The following is an 18,640-nucleotide window of genomic DNA, read 5'->3' as shown; positions in this document are numbered from 1 at the left end:
AGCTCCCGCCCAGAGCCACCAGCTCCTGACAGCCAGGAACAGCCCCCAGAGAGCCCCAGGAACATGAAGCTCAAGTACAGGAGAAGCCCCAGCGAGAGAAAGTGTCTGCACACCTACAACCAAATCTATCCTGTCCAGGCCAAACCCTGCCGTTTCCTCAAAAGATGGCCCAGAGCTCTCTCACAAGGGGTCCACCCAGGCCCCAGGGTCACCCTCTCACAGCTTTGTCTGGACCAGACCCAGTAATCTGGCACTCCTGGACCTTTAATCACATGCAAAAAAATGTAAATGGTTCTGCCTGAAACAAAAAACTAAGCCCTTGGAGATGCACAGCCTGGCACTCATCACAAGGGGTTAATCAGTTGGCAGGAGAGCACAAATGGGAAAGGCTCTTCCTGAAGAGAGAAAAGCTGGCTGGGCCAGAGTGCTGGCCCCCAGCCCCCTCCCCAAAGTGGTTCCATTTTTGGCTTCCTTAAGATGAATCTGTTTAAACAAGATTAAACAAGCATGGAATTTGGGAGGGAAAAGGATGAAATTTAATAATAATTTTTAAAAAGGCAAGAGAATTTCTCTTACCTAAAGACCCAACACAAATCTTAACTGTAAAAACCAGGGGCGCCTGGGTGGCTCAGTGGGTTAAAGCCTCTACCTTCAACTCAGGTCATGATCTCAGGGTCCTGGGATCGAGCCCCGCGCTGGACTCTCTGTTCAGCCGGGAGTCTGCCTCCCCCACCACCTTCCTGCCTCTCTGCCTACTTGTGATCTCTGCCTGTCAAATAAATAAATAAATAATCTAAAACAAAACAAAACAAACTCTTGTTTAAAAATAAATAAATAAATAAACTGCCAAAGCCAGCGTCAGCCCTTAGCAGCTGAAAACAAAAAAACCAACTTCCAGGCTGAAAGTGTTAGTGTCCAAGGGAAATTAATTTCCTGGGGCTAACATATGACAGAAGAATTACAAAGGAAAAATGAACCCAGAGTCACCACCTTCACTTTGCTTTAGAGAAGAAGGAGAAGGAGAGGGTGGGGGGAGGGGAAGGGGAAGGGGAAGGTGAAGGGAGTGGGGAGGAGAGGAAGAAGGAGAGGACGGAAGGATTCAAGGTCAGATTCCTGATTCATACCTTCATCAGTTTAGTCATTCAACAGATATTTTCCAGACATCTACTCCTTGCCAGGCACCATGCTAGGCACTGGGGCTACAACCGGGAACGTGATGGAAATGATGCCTTCCTTCAAGAAACTTCAAGACTCATGGGGCAAGAGGCTTATAAACTCTTATACACCCATCACACTGGGTGCTGTGCAAACAGAGGTAACGTGGTGGGCCCTGCTCAGAGGGTTTATTGAGGCAATGTACTGCTTCAGATGAGAGATGACATTTACCCCAGACCTTAAAGAAGGAGTAGGGGTTTTTTTTAGGAAGAAGAGAATCAGGAGCTTTTTAAATAGTGCCCAGAGGTGCCCCTGGGCACACCTCATGCTGGGTCCTCCCTGGGGAGGAAAGATAGCTGTGTTTACACTGCCAAAGCTTATCCTCCCATTTTCCGGAGCGCCAACTTTGCCCTGTGCATACTGGAGCTTCTCAGAAGGCAGAATGACATCATGAAGAGAGCACTGGATTGAGAGCCAAGAAACCAAAGGATCTGCCATTTCCTAGCTGTGTGACCTTGGGTAAGGGAATGTCCCACTCTGATCCTCAGTTTCCTTCTCTGTCAGATGAGAGCATTAAGCAGAATAAATTTTTTTTTTTTTTTTTTTTTTTTTTTTTCTGAGAGGTGAAATAAGTTGAGGCTGGAAGCATGGTGTAGAAGCAGTTTGCGAAGCCGTCTGACTGATGTCATCCAGACCCTGTACATCCGTGCACAAGCAATCACACCCTTCCAACCTGTCCTCCATTTGTCCACCAAACAGTGATGGGATTAAAGTGCTTCTGGGATCCAAAGCCCCTGTAGGATAAAGCTAAAACTCCTCAGCATGGAAGAGAAAGACGCTTCTATCTCCATAGTCTCACAACACAAACATTATAACTAGATGTTCCAGCACTGACAGCCACAGTGCTCCTAATACATGATGCGGCCTCACCTATCTGCTCCTTGCCCACAGGGCTTCAGCTGTCTGAAATGCCCTTTCCCCACCCTTGCTCACTTGGTAAACCCCTGTTCACTCCTTAAAGCTTGCTCAAGAATGGCCACAGCAGGGGTGCTGGGTGGCTCAGTCAGTTAAGCGGCCAACTCTTGCTTTCAGCTCAGGTCATGGTCTTAGGGTTGTGAGATCAAACCCCAGGTCAGGCTCTATCCAGCCAGGAGTCCACTTGAGAATTCTCTTTCCCTCTCCCTCTGTCCCTCTTCCCACCACGCATGCTCTCTCTCCCAAAAATAAATTTTAAAGTTTAGAAAGAAAAAACAAAATGATCTCCTCAGCAAAGCTCCTTATACTTCTACCCACACCTGGGACACTGGATATAACCACTGGCTTACATGACTCTCCCCACAGAAGAGGAACTTTTCAAGAACAAGGGCTCTGAGAAAATGCAAATCAAAACCACAGTGAGATGCTGTGCCATGCCAGCCAGAATGGATGGTATCAAAAAGCTAAGAAATAACTAGCATCGGTGAGGATATGGAGAGAAACTTTGTGCTGTTGGTGAGAATATGAATGGGTGCAGCCACTGTGGAAGACAGTATGGATTTTCCTCAAAAATTTAAATCTAGAATTACCATATGATCCAGAAATTCTACTACTGAATGTTTACCTAAAGAAAGCAAAAACATTAATTTGAAAAAATATATGCACCCTTATGTTCATATAGCATTATTTACAATAGACAAGGTACAGAGGCAACCAAGTGTCCATTGATAGATGAGTGGATAAAGAAGATATGATATATCCATACATCAACACACAATGGAATACTACACACCCATAAAAAAGAGCAAGCTCTCGCCATGTGCAACAACATGGATGGACCTGATATATTCTACTAAGTAAAATAAGTCTGAAGAAGACAAATATCATATGATTTTACTTATGGGGAAATTTAAAAAAAAACAGAAATGGACTTATAATTACAGAGAACAAACTAAGTGACCAGAGGGGAGGCGGAGTGGATGAAACAGGTGAAGGGGATTAAGAAGTTCAAACTCCCAATTGCAAAAAAAAGACATCATAGAGATGAAAAGCACAGCATAGGGAATATAGTCAATAAGACTGTAATAACTGTGTATGGTGACAGATGGTGACTACACTTACCATGGTGAGCATTACATAATGTACAGAATTGTCAAATCACTATTTTGTGCACCTGAAACTAATGTTCCATTGCATATGAACTATACCTTGATACTAAAACATTTTTAAAGAACGGAAAGGTTTTAAAAAGAGAGAACAAGGACTGTGTCTCAGTGACACTCATCCCCTAGCTCCTAGGACTGTCCCCACCCAGACATAGAATGCCTGCAGCAGACATCGGTAGAGCTGATCGCCTACAATTTTATTTAACTCTTCTAATCGCATGCACAATAATGTGGGATGCTCCTTCGACAGTCTTTTGGAACTGGTGTCCCTCAGAGCCAAGTTAGATGCCAGGAGAGAACTGCCCAGCATAGTTTGGAGGCCCATCACCTTGTCATGCCCAGCTTCTCATAACCGAACATCAGACCATGGGAGGACAGGTGAGAGGGTGGGCCCCTGACACTTGCCCAGCAATCTGTCACTTTCATATTATTTTCATTTCCTAGAAGCTATTGCAACCCTCCTTCCAGAGCATAACGTCTCCCCAGCCTGGAGTGCTGCTTACCCAGATTCAGTGGTCGCACCACGTCCTGTGGGAGCCTAGCTTGTTCTGGACTGATTATCAGAAACTGTTTCCTCGGGGCACCTGGGTGGCTCAGTGGGTTAGGCCGCTGCCTTCGGCTCAGGTCATGATCTCAGGGTCCTGGGATCGAGTCCCGCATCGGGCTCTCTGCTCAGCAGGGAGCCTGCTTCCCTCTCTCTCTCTCTGCCTGCCTCTCTGTCTACTGTGATCTCTCTCTGTCAAATAAATAAATAAAAAAATTAAAAAAAAAAAAAAAAAGAAAGAAACTGTTTCCTCACATCTTCCATATGATTCTGGAGTTTCCTTTGCTCCTGTTGCAGTAACATTTCATTCCAGAGAAACAGTCTCAAGACCAAGAAGAGGTAAAGATGTGATTCAAAAAGAGGCAGGAATTTCTCAGAGATCATCAAAAAGCCATCGAATCATCAACTACAAACAAGGTCTCACAATCCACTTTCTACATAACGCTGTTTTGATCTCCTACTCTGTGCAGAAACCCTTAAAACTCTCCGTTTTAACCATTCCCAACAAGCCTGCCAGTGGACTCCAGCCTCTTGCTCAACCCCTCCCCCCACCCCCCACCTGCCCTCTGACTGTACAACTCTCAGGAATAATCTTAACCTCTTTAGCTCTTTTACCTTCTGCTATTTTCTCCTTTAACCCCACTCCCCAGATTCTGTACTTCAAAAGAAGGCCCAGAAGCTTCCTTGATTTTGAAAGCACTGATATGTTCTATTCCTCTATCACACAGTGGTGGAAATAGAAGCAGGCACAGGACAGGAAGCTTTCATATGTTCCCTTTGTCTTTTCTTCTGCTGTCCCCACAGCCCCCGGTGCTTCATCGGACCCCAAATGCCACAACCATTCTGATTACCTCCTTTTAATACTGGATACTGTCCTTGGATAATTCCCATTGTCTTCAAAAGGACATGCCCTTGACTGAACACAGTAATTCAAGTGTGATTTCACAACAGAGTGCTGTGGAACTTCTGTGCAGAAGAAACTCCACGAACGAAGCTAAAGAATGCACTGCTTTTTCAACATTCTCTACAATTGCAAGTATTGCCCCGTTCAAAGCTGGACACCAGCGTTCAGAGGCGGGTGCTGCTCTCCACAGGGAGGTGATCTGGGGGTGGTAAGTTGATGCGTGTGCACCTTAGCAGGTCAGAAGGGACTGAGCATTCACAGACCCACTACCCTCTGTGTGACTGGAGGGGCTCTGCGGGCGTCCCCACCCCTCCCACCAAACCATGCCCACGCCAGGGCACATTCCACGTGACTCAAAGGCACTGAAAGCAATTATGATGCCACCATGTCCATAGGACGCCGACACCCTCAAACTTGCTACAATTAGGGTTTTAGCCTGAGTGAGTCCAGATGTTACTGGCTATCACTAAAGGAGGGAAGGAGAGGTGTGAGTCCGCGACAGTATCCATCCAAGGGGGCACGGGGTAAGGGAAGGGTGGTGAGAAATACAAAGTATGCATCTACCAGGAGTGACGGGAGGCTGGTAAGGGTGGCAGAGCCCCCATGGCTGCCGGGGAACTTGCCTTGGGAAGCTATGTAAGGAGGAGCCAGCCTCTGCGGGGCTCCCAGCGAAGCACACGGCGACAGTGCCCTCTAGCGGGAGCACCAAGCGCTCACCCCACTCAGTGCTGCCCAGAGCGGCTGGCATCTAGGGATCTGTCACCTTCTCTGGGCACGCAGCCACAGATACTGCTGGAGTCCCCACCACATGCTAAACACCACCACAGACAAGCGCGTGAGACATCATCACTCCCTCAAGAGGGTATCAGTCTGGCTGGGGAGGCCAGACAAGTCATGGTGGGGGGGGAGTGGTGGTGGTGGTGGTGGGTGTGTGTGTGTGTGTGTGTGTGTGTGTGTGTGTGTGTAGGCCTGGCCTCACAGAGGCAGAAGTAGTGGCACAGGAAGGTCTTTCCTGAGACTGGTGACCCTCAGGCTGAGATGTGTGCCAGACAGGTAAGTGGGAAACAGGCCTTCCAGACACACTAGCACAGACTGAAGGTGTTCTGGTCCCCCTGGGAGAAAGAGAATGTGGGGGCCACCGCCAGAGAAGAAGCCGGAGAGGGGGAAATTGGGTCAGATAAAGGAAGTTCTGACCTTCGTCCCAAAGGTGAAAGAAGCCAGAGAAACATAAATCAGTTTTACAGATTTAAAAGGATTTCTCTGGGCGCACCTGGGTGGCTCAGTCCTTAGGCGTCTGCCTTCGGCTTGGGCCGTGATCCCGGGGTCCTGGGATCGAGCCCCGCATCAGGCTCCCTGCTCTGTGGGAAGCCTGCTTCTCCCTCTCCCACTCCCCTTGCTTGTATTCCTCTCTCACTGTCTCTGTCAAACAAATAAAAAAATTTTTAAAAAATCAATAAATAAAAATAAAAGGATTTCTCTGGTAAAGGGGGCGGAAGTGGAAGCACAAGGAAAAACCAAGGGCCTAAACCAAAGATGTCGCAGGCGTGGAGGAGGAGGTCTGAAGGGCAGAGGGTCTACAGGCCTGGGTTGTGGGTGGGGTACAAGGATAAAGGACACAGGTTAGCGTGACCATGATGTCACCCAGAAAGAGAAGGAGCAGATCAGGATGCAAGAAGGTAAGCTCAGTTCTGAACAGGTAGAATTGGATGTGCCTGAGGGACAGTCCCAAGGAAAGTTCTGGAAGGCAGCTGTTCATGGACTATCCAGTCTGGAGCACTGGGGACTGATTTGGGGGTTGGGAATAATCAGTGGCCCTGGAAGGGAAACTGTCTCAACGTGCACAGTCTATGTGAAGAGAGGAGAGAGCTGAGGACAGACCCTCGGGGAAAGCTCATTTGTAAGAAGCTGGCAGAAGAAATATGGCCCCCAGGGAGGCTAAGAGGAATGACTGATGTGGAAGGAGAACCAGAAAGGACTGAAGCCATGGAGGAGAGCTTCAGGAAGCCTGTGATCCGTCTTGTCCTGTGGTCTAACACACTCTTTTAAACTTGGATTCTGAAAATATCAGTCTTTTTCCTTCTACCACTCAGCATCCAGGGCTACGCAGGTACAATATCTTCTAGAGGATGCAAACCCTTGGTGTGATAACACTTCTCACAGGACAATAGGAATTCAATAAAACCATTTATGGAGTACACCTAGAAAATTGCCCTGCACATAGTACACAAGGCTAGCTCCCTCCCCCACTTTGATAAAACAATAAGGAAAATAAATCTAACAGAATATAGACCCGCATTGGATTAGCTGATGTGGGCTGACCAGGTCATAGCTCACACCCCTGAACAGGGTAACGGAGAGTGGGCTCAGCTCCTGTGGGCAAATCTCCACCAAGCAGACATTGTGATTGGGGGCTCATGCATTCAGCTAGGGGTCAGAAATTGGGTCCTGAGATTTAGACCCATTAGTGACCTCAGTGATCCATCACAGCAGTGGTAGGAGGTAAGTATTATCATTATTCCCTATTTACAGATGAGGACATTGAATTTCTAAAGATTACGGAATTCTCCAAATGCCACACATTCTTTCTCAGGAACCGGGGTCTGTTTTTAAACTATGTCATCCCCAGTGTCCTTGAAGATTTAGGAGGACTAGAGAGGAACACACATGCACACACACTGACTCTACTGGACAGCCACCACTCTGAGCAGCCCAATCTTTTCTTAGGTCCGCAATTAGTTCATCACCTTGTCCTTATTCAGCTGCGCTCTTTCCTCAGTTTCTCAATCTAGAAGTGGGAGAAAACAACCTATGCCTCCTGCTTCCCTCCAGGGAGTGGTCCTGATGAGACTATGTCTGGATTGTTGGCTTGGAGAGAGAGAAGGCCAGTCCCGCTCCTGACTTCCAGAGGATATGCAGATCCAGAAGTACAAGCCGATGTCACGATGGCTGCCTGATCATGGGGCTCATATCTGAGACCTAGAGCAAAAGAGCAGGGGGGAGGTTGCGGCCGATGACGGTTCCCCATAGGGAGCAGCAAGGAAATAAAAGCTCAGTTTCAATGGTAGACTCTCAAAAGGAAAGGTGGTAGCCCAGCAGGCCAGTCACAGCCAAATTCTAGTAAGATCTGTAAATCATCCTATGGATCTTGGAACACAGGTCCTTTACTCTACCCTCACCCCCCCCTTATCCCTACTTCTGGTTTTATTCTCACCCTAAGTCCAAGTTCTGAATTTAAACAAAGAAGCTGGGACATCTTTATTGAACTTAATGCTCCTGATGGGGTTCCTCAGAAATATCTCGTGCCTCGAGTTTATTAATCTCACATTTTATTCATTACTTATCCTATGTCCTTCTCCTACCTCACTGTCTCATTGCCCTCCTCTTTCTCTAACATCTACACACACACACACACACACACACACGCACATGCACATGCACACGCGTACATACACACCCCTCTACCCACTCCAAGCAGTCCAAAGAAGTGAGCCACCTGAAGGGCCCCTTAGCACCTTAGCCTGCAGAAACAACACTCATGTGCCTGGAATGTTCCCTGGCCACCTCTTTGCCTAGCTTATCTCTTTCTCCAATCTATCTGCTCCTGAAAGCCCACTTCCTCTGCAAGGTCTTCTGAGATTAATCACATAAGCAGTTGCCCCTGCCCCACCCTGCCTCAATCTGTACCTTAAAGCGGTTCCCGCAAGCTATTTTCTTACCTCAATTATTCATTCATCACTTTTTCTAACCCCGAGAATGCACTTAACCTTTATGTGTAAATCATGTTTATTCTCCACTGGCACGTTATGAAACTTTCTGATGCCTTCCCATGAGCATGTGTGTGTCCATACTCATCTGTCAGTGTGGCAAGGAGGAGGAGCTCTCCGTGCATCACCAGACGGGCATTAACAAGGAATTTGTGAAGATGGCAACAACACAGATCACATTCAACAATTATTTACTGGGCTGCCCCTATCTGCCCATCAGTATGCTAATTTGGTTGGGGTTAGGGTTGTTGTGATAGAGCCGGTAAAAACGATAAAGCAAAATCCTTACAAGAAGAACATAATATCAAATCTTGGGTGTCATTGTTCCCATTTTACAGATGGGAAAATAGAGGTTCAGAGGTGTTCACAGCTTGCCAAAGGTCCCACAGCACAGAGTACCCAGGCAGGAGCTCCTAACTCCAGCCCCAGGGTTCAGGGAAACAAAGAAAGCAATACATTGACAACACAAACACAAACCTCCAAAGGCAGTGAACAAAAGGGTAGGTGGTGGGGGGTTAAAGGGTATGTAGAGATGACATGTGTGAAACATGTTTGAAGTGAAGAGGAATCCACCTCGGTGTAGGGTCTCAGGACAGTGGAAACACAGCTCGCTGAGCTGCTGCCCTCCCGGCCTCGTGTCCCCTGCTCCAGGACAGCAGCACACTGCCCACGTCGGACACAAGGAACAGCACTAGAACTGCTCAATAAATCACTTTCCGGGCACGAGTATTTGGAAACAGTTTGACTTTAAATGACATCTACATCATGAAGGAAACTAAAACTAGCAGTCTCTACTGCCATGACCCATTTGTTCTTCCAACTGGACTATCGGGGAGGGGAGATGGCTTGCCGAGACCATCCCGCCCACCCCATCACGGCCCTGTTGCTCTATGCTGGGAAAACATCTGTATCGCAACCAGGTCTGTAAGTGCACTTACATGAAGACCCTCGTGTGTGCGTGCGTGTGTGTATGTGTGTTTGTGTGTGCACATGTGGGCGTGCCTGACCTTCACGCCCCAGGATCCTAGGAAGTTACTTAAGCTACTATATCTGTTGCTTACCTGAGACGGAAAGTGACCAATGCTTCCTGTCTTCGTGGGGGTTTCTTGGCCAGCACACGGATGCAGAAAGCAGGAAAGCCAAGCAGTGGGGCCTTGGGGAGGGGTAGTCCTGGGGGTTGGTCCTGATCTGCACTCGCCTGCAACAGCCAGGGTTATACATCTTCCGGCTGATGGGCCACCACAAACGTGCCTTGGCTTCCTTCTGGGCTTTCCTCTCATTTCTCACCTCTGAACAGCCTCTAGGCAGCTTTCCCCACCGCACAGCTTCTGCTTCTTGGAGCAGGAGCGTCGTGCCCACGCCCAGCCCAGCCCCCTGCCCGTCCCACATCATTATCTCCCACTGTCAGCTTCCAAAGGCAAGCCCACTCTCCAGCTTTGTCTGTCTGGGTCAGAGCAGTTCGAGGGGACTCTCCCAGGGCCCGGCACGTCTTTTCAGACAAACCAAATCATGGGCCAGCCAAGGGGAGAGTGGTGCCTGGGGCAGGTGCTCCATCCAACAGGGGCCAGCCTTGTGCAAAATGAAAGCTGTGGGCTATTTCCCAGAGTGAGGGGCTACAAGCAGGAGGCTGGCAGGACAATGCAGTGACAGCCACACCTGGCACACTCATTCACAGGTGACCCACAGCCAGACCCTGGGTCCTTCTCACCTGGGATACCACAGCAGTGCCTCAGGCCAATCCCCTGTCCCACACTGGGCCAGGACTGAAGCCTTGGGTTTGCCTGCATCTCTCTCTCTCTCTCCCCCTCAGCCTTTAGATTATTCCCTGATGCTCTCATTGCCCATCTTCATTATCTAGGTGACTCATTAACCAGACTGCAAAATCCTCAAGGCCAGGGAGGATCTCACCTTTCCTGCTATGACAAAGCCCTGAGTATAATATGATATGCAGGCCAGAGGCATGAATGAATGAACATACTAATTTAGGAAGGAAAAAAAGACTGACCAGATGAATTTCTGAAGCCAGATAGCCCACAGATCCCTGGGCAAATGGAGTGTTCCTCTGCTCTGCTCTGGCCTCAGGCTGCAGGCAACTGAGCCCTCAGCAACCCCGGACACCCAAGCCTACAGGGTCCGAAGAAAAGTCTTCCTTGTCTCAGCTCATGCTCAGAGCCCACATGGAAAATTAACCATCTTGTTTGGTTACTGGGAATCAAGCCAAGCCCAGAAAGAAAGGGAACCAAGATATTAAGAAAAGACAAGCAGGGGCGGGGTAAGGGGATTCGGGGGGAGGCAGAGAGAGGGCCATCCTGGAGAGTCTGCAGCACAGCCCAAAAGCTGGGCCTGTGCTCTGGGCCGATGGCTACCCCAGGTCTGTGCTCTCGGCCAGTCTCTCATCAGTGCTACCTTTCACCTCTGTCCTTCTTCCTGCCTCCAAGGGGCACTGAGAAAGTCAGATGCAGTCACCAACGTAAGATGGGTGTCGTTAGCATCGTCATTGTCCCCACAAGCCAGAACTCATGCCCGTGTGGCCCCGAGTCCCTCCGGCTCTGCTCTCTAGGATAGACATGCTCACCCAGACATATGTGTCGGAAACACAGACAGTGGGGAGAAATCAAAACAAGACCAAACATTCATGTGTGTGGATAGATCATGTGTCAAATGAAGATAAGTGGTTGTTTATCTAGAACACAGGACTGTTTACAGGGTGAAGCCCATGTTCTGAGCACACAATTGCCTTGAAAGGAAGAGTGGGAGGGGGAGTCATAGCAAGCCACCATCCTGGGTTCAGGTGACCCTGTGCGCCATGCCCCACGGATTTTCAAAGCAGCCTTGATATTGTTATTTTCTCTTCTGCAGAGAAGGGAACCGAACACGTGAGAGAATGGAGGCTTGAACCCAGGTCTGTCGGAGTTCAAAGGTAGAATCTGTTCACTCCAGGAATCGTGGAGATTTTCCAGGCCAGCCACCCTTCAGAGTGGTATGGGCAAACCATGGTGGGCTCCTCTGGTGAAAGACGGCTGGCCATGCCTTGGGGCAGCACAGACCATGCTTGTGGATGGCTGGGACCCTAAGAAACACAGCCGTCCCCCAGCACTACTGAGGGGTCACATTCACCCCTGGGGAAGTGATACCACCACAGTCTCCCTCCACACTTTGTACCAAGGGACCTGCCTCAGTCCCCAGAGTAGCCTGAACAACCCACTTTTCATGACTGCCATTCAGATCCCAAGCAGCACATTCTGTTTTATGAATGGCCCTTGTTTTCAAGAACGAGAACACCCATGATCTAAACACTTAAACCAAAATGAACAAACAGCAAAACCACCCAGGAAAGGACTAGTGACCCAGCATGGCAGGATCTAATTGTCTCCCCAGCAGCCAAAGAGAGATTGGTGACTTGTGAATCCGTCTTCTCTTTGGGGCCTTGGCGAAACACCAACACTCATAAACTGGGCTCCTCAGCCTTTTCAAAAGATCTTAAGGCTGAAGTCCCGCGCTTCTTCCCATGAAATCAGGCATCTTGGGGTGGGCAGGTAAGCCCAATGGTGAGGAGAGTGCAAAGCTGGAAAAGCCAGACAAGGGAACTTCCAAGGGGTAGCGGGATGCACTTCATGCTGGGGCTCACAGACTCTCCATCCAGCCATGGCCCTGTGTATTGTGTGTGCCTGGAGTTTATCATTAGCAAATCCATTTGCATGGAGTTGGCTTGTTTTTGCTCAGTCAACCAGCACCTCCTACTTTTCAAATACGTGGAAAATAATGAAAATGCTTGAATAACTAGGATGACTTCTCCCCCCGCAAAAGCTTCCCCTGAAAAGATGTCTGGAACCCACAAAGAATGGTCAGATAAGAAATGAGTGGGGACCCATTCAAGACCAAACTGCAGGACCGCTGGTCCTCTCCCAGAATCTGGCAAGTCCCCTCAGGCCCCCAGCCTGCTCCCCTCGAATGACCCAGGCAGAGGAACTTTCCATCAAGGCGGGACCTGACTCAACCTCTCCCAAACAAACCAGACACCAGCCACCAAACTGTCAGCACAAGAGTTTCCATAATGAGAAGCTTCCAGGAAAGCCCCATAAAACCTTTACTGTAAATTCAATAAACTGGATTTCCAACATGGTGGCTGGGCTGGAGAAGCCTGGGGCCACATGCCACCCTCCACTCCTCCCCACCATCTCTGCACACACAGAAGTAGGCCATTCCAGCTCTGAGAGAGATGCAGCCCCACCCTTCCCCAAGTTGGCGTCCCCATGCTCTCCCCCTGCTGGCCACACTGCCAGAGCAGCACAGGCCAGGCATATGAAGAGCCCCAGTGAAAGACTCTCCACACAGTGCTCAGCCACTCACGGGGTGTGGAAATCCAGCCCTCAGATCCCCTCGAGCACACCCAGGTGCTTCAAGGACTTAGCTCCCTGATGCTTGTCAGAGCCCTTCATCTGCCTTTTCTGTGTCCTATACCACTAGCCCATCAAGAAACTAGCTAGCCATCTAAGACCGTACAAAGGAAACACATGCCCTGAGTCACTGAATCCAGATCCAGACGACACTTGGCCCAGGGGGACAGAGTCACAGCATTTCTCCCCATCGAAAACCTCACCCTGCACCACGGTTCTCAGCTGGATGCCTCACACCACCCCCACATGGAGACCCCAATGTTCCTATCCACACAGCTTTCTCCCAAACACAGCCTCACTCTGCCCTCCCATGGCTGGGTCATGCAGAGGGATCCAACAATTGCAGAGGGGTGCAGGTGACCCAGCCGGGGCTCTGTGTGGACATGCAGAGGCACAAATCTGGGGCCTCCAGCTCCGTGCCCAGCCCACCACCACACCAGGGCAGGGAGGGACCAGGAAGGGTCACAGCAGAGTGTGAGTGGACCGCAGAGGTGATGGCTATCTTGGCAGGAGCCAGGAAATCTGGGTTTGATCAGAAAGTCTCGCTCAAAGCTTGAGCAGGGCTCAGACTTCAGGGATTCTCCAACTCCACACTTGCACTGTACAGATGAAGAAACTGAGGCACAGAGAGATAAAGCAACTTGCCCAAGGTCCTGCATTCATTCCTTCACACAATCAAGAAGCCACCTAGGGCCAAGCACAGTGCCATGAGACCTCACTCCCCAGCACCTCCCACCCCTGGGATAACGCAGCAGGGCCCCATGCGGTGTGTGAGGCACGAGACTACAGGGCAGCACACAGTCCAGCAGAAGTCTCCCAGACTCCTGGGAGACGGAGGTCTATGTGAGCCTAAGCCAACACCTCCCCTCCTGACCCTGAGCCTCTGCTTTGCACAACAGACGCAGTACTACCTACCTTCTACAACCCACCACCCTGTTGACGGCAAGTGTCAAATGAGATCACATGTAAACCTGTGAATCACTACCTAAGATAGGAAGGGAGGAAGAGGTCACAGAGAATAGGTTAGCTCCGGGAGGCCAAAACAGCTCCAGCATCCCCTTAGGAACAGAGATGCATGGGCCAGGTTCCCACAGAGCACCTGGGCATCATCAGATCAGGTATCCTGACTCACTGGACCCCTGCCATCTGAGGCAGCCTCTCCGGAGGCTGAGACTTCCCAGCCTGAGCCGAGTCCCCGATGCCTCCAAGAGTGGGCAGAAAGTGAAAGGCACAGTGTGCCTGTCTCCTCCCCGCAGGCCACAGGGTTTCATATTCCTTCCCTGCCTCAAGAGGACCGCAGAATCTCCTCTCCCTCCCGCCCCCACTCTGCAGACACTTGGGGTGTGGATTTTTTTTCCACATCTTTTCAAGCTGCTTTTTTGGGAAACTATTTTCCTCTAGTCCTGGACCAAGGACAAACGAGTCAGCACTTGCCGTTGTGAGAGCGGAGGGCAGCCAGGCCTTTGCCTGGAGGCCTGCGGGGCACCGCGCAGTCTGTACTTTTCCATGAATGGAGGGAAGGGGGCAGCAGCAGGGGCGGCCTCCCTGGGAATGATGCCTGAGAGACCTAGCAACCCCGGGGAATTCCCAGTTGGCTTCGGGGAACTTACTCCAACCTGATCCAGCTGTGGCTGAGGCCCCAATGAGAGTGGGGATTCAGACTTGGAACCCTGCTCTAAAAGCAGGAGGTATTTCAGCCTCCCCCACCCCAGGCTTCTCTCCCTGCTGGTCCTGCGTGGCAGTCTGTCGCCTAGGTTTCTGGCCTCGGCGTAGCTGCCTTCCAAGCACCTACGCATTGTTCGCATGACTTCAGTACCCCCAGCTTTAGGGCTGGTTCGGCCTCCCCGGTAACCTGGGGGTGAATCTCAGCCATCCCAATCCCAGAGTCAGATGGAGAACGTGAACTCCTGCGGCAGCCAACAGACCACGATGACGGTCTGTCTCAGGGGACACAGTGTCTCAGGGGACACAGGCCACGTGCAGAAGAGGTTAAACACACGGAGGTTGGGGTCTGACATGCTTGAGCTCCATCGGCCCTGCCGCTCCCGGCTGCGGTTACTTCTCTGAGCCTCAGCCTCCTCGGCCATGAGACGACGGATGGGTCTTACCTCAGAGAAGTGTAGGTCGCATTTAATTAAGGTGACACATATGAAAAGTACTTGTGCCAGATACAAAATCGGAGAGGTACTGTAATTATGAACAGGCTGGGTCGGCCGGGATATACTAGCTGCCCATCCTCTCGGGCTGGAATTACGCCCTAGGGAGGATGGAAGAGAGGCCCACAGAGCAGCATGGGACACTCCCCCCATGACGAGCCACATGGACAGCTGGGTTTCTGTGGCAAAGGCCTGCAGCAGAGGAAAAGGGGTTGCCTCTAATCTGTTCCCTGGAGAACTCAGGGAAACGGGAATCTACAGGGGGGCACACATGTGGCCCACAAGCATCCTTCCGAAGTGGCACCCCACACCCAAGGCCCAGACATGCCCGTCTTCCTGCTGGGCTTGCTCCTGGGGACATAATGGGCTTCTCTCCATCCCCCAGCAGGGCCCTTCAGGTTCCTGTCCCCTCACCGATATTCAGGTCTTTCTGCCCAGTCTAGAAGAAAATCACCATGTGACGCTCTGTGCTTCCTGAGTGCTGATTGACAAGGCAATATGTATGGGGTGAGCATTCCAATCACGCTACAATTATCATACAAGTATTTCCCAGCAGTTGGAAAACGATATGCCAAGAACGCTATATTGCAAGGTTAAGAGCGATTACCTATTGTGTTCAGGCAGTGGGATTCAAAGTTTTTATTTTCCACTTTGTGTTTTTCTGTGTGTTGCAAATGAACACTATATGGGTTTTATTTTCACAGAATATCATTAGTTTGTTTTTTAAAAATAATAAAATTCATCCCTGGCTTTTCTTTAAGTTTTTATCCAAATTCCAGTTTAGTTAACATACAGTGTAATATCAGCTTTAGGTGTACGTTTAATGATTCAACACTTTTTTACATCACCCGGTGCCATCATGACAAAGGCCCTCCTTAATCCCCTTCACCTGTTTCACCTGTCTCCCACGCCCCTTCCCTCTGGAACCATCAGTGTGTTCTCTAGAGTTAAGAGTCTGTTTCCTGGTTTGTCTCTCTCTTCTTTCCCTATGATCATTTTGCTTCTTAAATTCCACATATGAGTGAAATAATGTGGTATTTGTCTTTCTCTAACTGACTTATTTTGCTTAGCATAATACTAACTCCATCCACATCATTGCAAATGATAAGGTTTTGTTCTTTTTAAGGATGATGATATTACATTCCATAATTATGCCACGTCTTCTCTATCCATTCATCTATCAGCAGATACTTGGGCCATTTTCCATCATTTTGCTATCATAAATAATGCTGCTATAAAGATCGGGGTGCACGTATCCCTTTGAATTAGAATTTTGATTTCTGCTCTGATCTTTATGATTTCTTCTCCTGCTGGGCTTAGGGTTTCTTGTTCTTTCTCCAGCTCCTTTAGGTGTAGGTGAATTAGAATTTTGTATTCTTTGGGTAAATACCGAGTAGTGTAATTGCTGGGTTATTGGGTAGTTCTATTTTGAACATATTGAGGAACCTCCATACTGTTTTCCAGAGTGGCTGCACCAGTTTGCATTCCCACCAACAGTGTAAGAGGGCTCCCCTTTCTCTGCATCCTCACCACTACCTGTTGTTTCTTGTGTTGTTGATTCTAGCCATTCTGACAGGTATGAGGTGATACCTCATTGTGTTTTTGATTTGCATTTCCCTGATGATGAGTGATGTTGAGTATCTTTTCATGTGTCCATTGCCCATCTGGATGTCTTCTTTAGAGAAATGTCTATTCATGTCTTCTGTCCATTTTTAATTGGGTTATTCATTTGGGGGGGTGTTGAGTCTTTTAAGTTCTTTATATATTTTAGATACTAACCCTTTATCGAGTATGTCATTTGCAAATATCTTCTCCCATTCTATAGATTACTTCTTAGTTTTATTGCTTGTTTCTTTCACTGGGCAAAAGCTTTTTAATTTTGATAAAGTACCAATAGTTTATTTTTGCTTTTGTTTCCCTTGCCTCAGGAGACATATCTAGTAAGAAGTTGCTATGGCCGATGTCAAAGAGGTCACTGTCTGCATTCTCCTCCAGGATTTTAATGATTTCCTGTCTCACATTTAGGTCTTTCATCCATTTTCAATTGGCCCTTGTGTTTGGTCTAAAAAAGTGATCCAGTCTCATTCTTTTGCATGTAGCTGTCCAGTTTTCCCAACACCATTTGTTGAAAAAGCTGTCTTTTGCCCATTGGATAGTCTTTCCTGCTTTTTTGAAGATTAACTCATCATATAGCTGTGGACCCATTTCTGAGTTTTCCATTATGTTCCATTGATTTATGTGTCTATTTTTTTGTGCCAGTGCCATATGGTTTTGATTACCATAACTCTGTAATATAGCTTGAAGTCTTGAATTGTGATGCTTCTAGCTTTGCTTTGCTTTTTCAAGGTTGCTTTGGCCATTTGGGGTTTTGTGGTTCCATGAAAGTTTTAGGATTGTTTATTCTAGCTCTGTGACAAATGCTGGAGGTATTTTGATAGGGATTGCATCAAATGTGTAGATTTCTCTGGGCAGTGTAGACATTTTAACAATATCTGTTCTTCCAGTCCATAAGGATGGAATGTTTTCCCCTTGTGTCATCTTTGGTTTCTTTCATTAGTGTTCTACAGATTCCAGCATATAGATCATTCACCTCTTTGATTAGGTTTATTCCTAGATATCTTATGGTTTGGGGTATAATTGCAAATGGGATCAATTCCTTGATTTCTCTTTCTGCAGCTTCATTATTGGTGTGGAGACATGCAACAGATTTCTGTATGTTGGCTTTGTATCCTGAGACTTGACTGAATTCCCATCACTTGCTTTTCTTTTCTTTCTTTCTTATTTTTTTTAATTCTATTTCCTAATCATTTTTTTAAAATATTTTACTTATTTATTTGCCAGAGAGAGAAAGAAAGAGAGAGAGAGCACAAGAGCAGGCAGAGAGAGAAGTAGGCTCACCGCTGAGCAAGGAGCCTGATGCAGGACTTAATCCCACGACCCTGCGCTAATATAACTTTCTTGTGTTATATACCTGAATATGTGTTGGCTGTGGCAGATTGTATTTTGCCAAGATGACCTCAACAATATTTCCCACCTACAAGCCCTTTTTCCAAGATGACGTTGATAATTCTCCCATCAAAGCCTATGTTCTTTTCTTGAACCTGGACAGATCTTTGGGACGCCTTCAATCAGCAGAGTATGATGAAAGATATATTGTGTGACTTCCAAGGGTAGGTCAAAAACTGCTGTGAGCTTCATCTCACTCTGCTGCAGTGCTTGCTCTAGGGGAAGGTTGGTGCCAGAGAAGCAGTCCCACTGCCCTGAGGCCACCATGCTGTGAGGAAGCCCAAACGGGCCCAGGCTGAATGACACATGGAGAGTTCTTAAAACCATCCAAAGAAGAGAATGCTCGCAGCTGCTTCACACCCCCACCATCCCAGCACCAGTCACGCTGACTGCAACTTCCCCAGAGACCCTTAGCTAGGGAGGCCAAGCCCAACCCTTCCTGAATCCACAAGAGACAGAAACTGATTGTCCTTTCAAGTTTGAGGGCAGTGTGTTATGCAGCAACAGGTAACCAGAACAGAGTCTGGTACCTGTAAGTGGTATGCTGCCTTCACGAAGCCAAAAACACTTGGC

The sequence above is a fragment of the Mustela nigripes genome, chromosome 14 (genome assembly GCF_022355385.1).
Source record: "Mustela nigripes isolate SB6536 chromosome 14, MUSNIG.SB6536, whole genome shotgun sequence".
NCBI classification, from domain to species: Eukaryota; Metazoa; Chordata; class Mammalia; order Carnivora; family Mustelidae; genus Mustela; species Mustela nigripes.
This window is presented reverse-complemented; position numbering follows the sequence as displayed.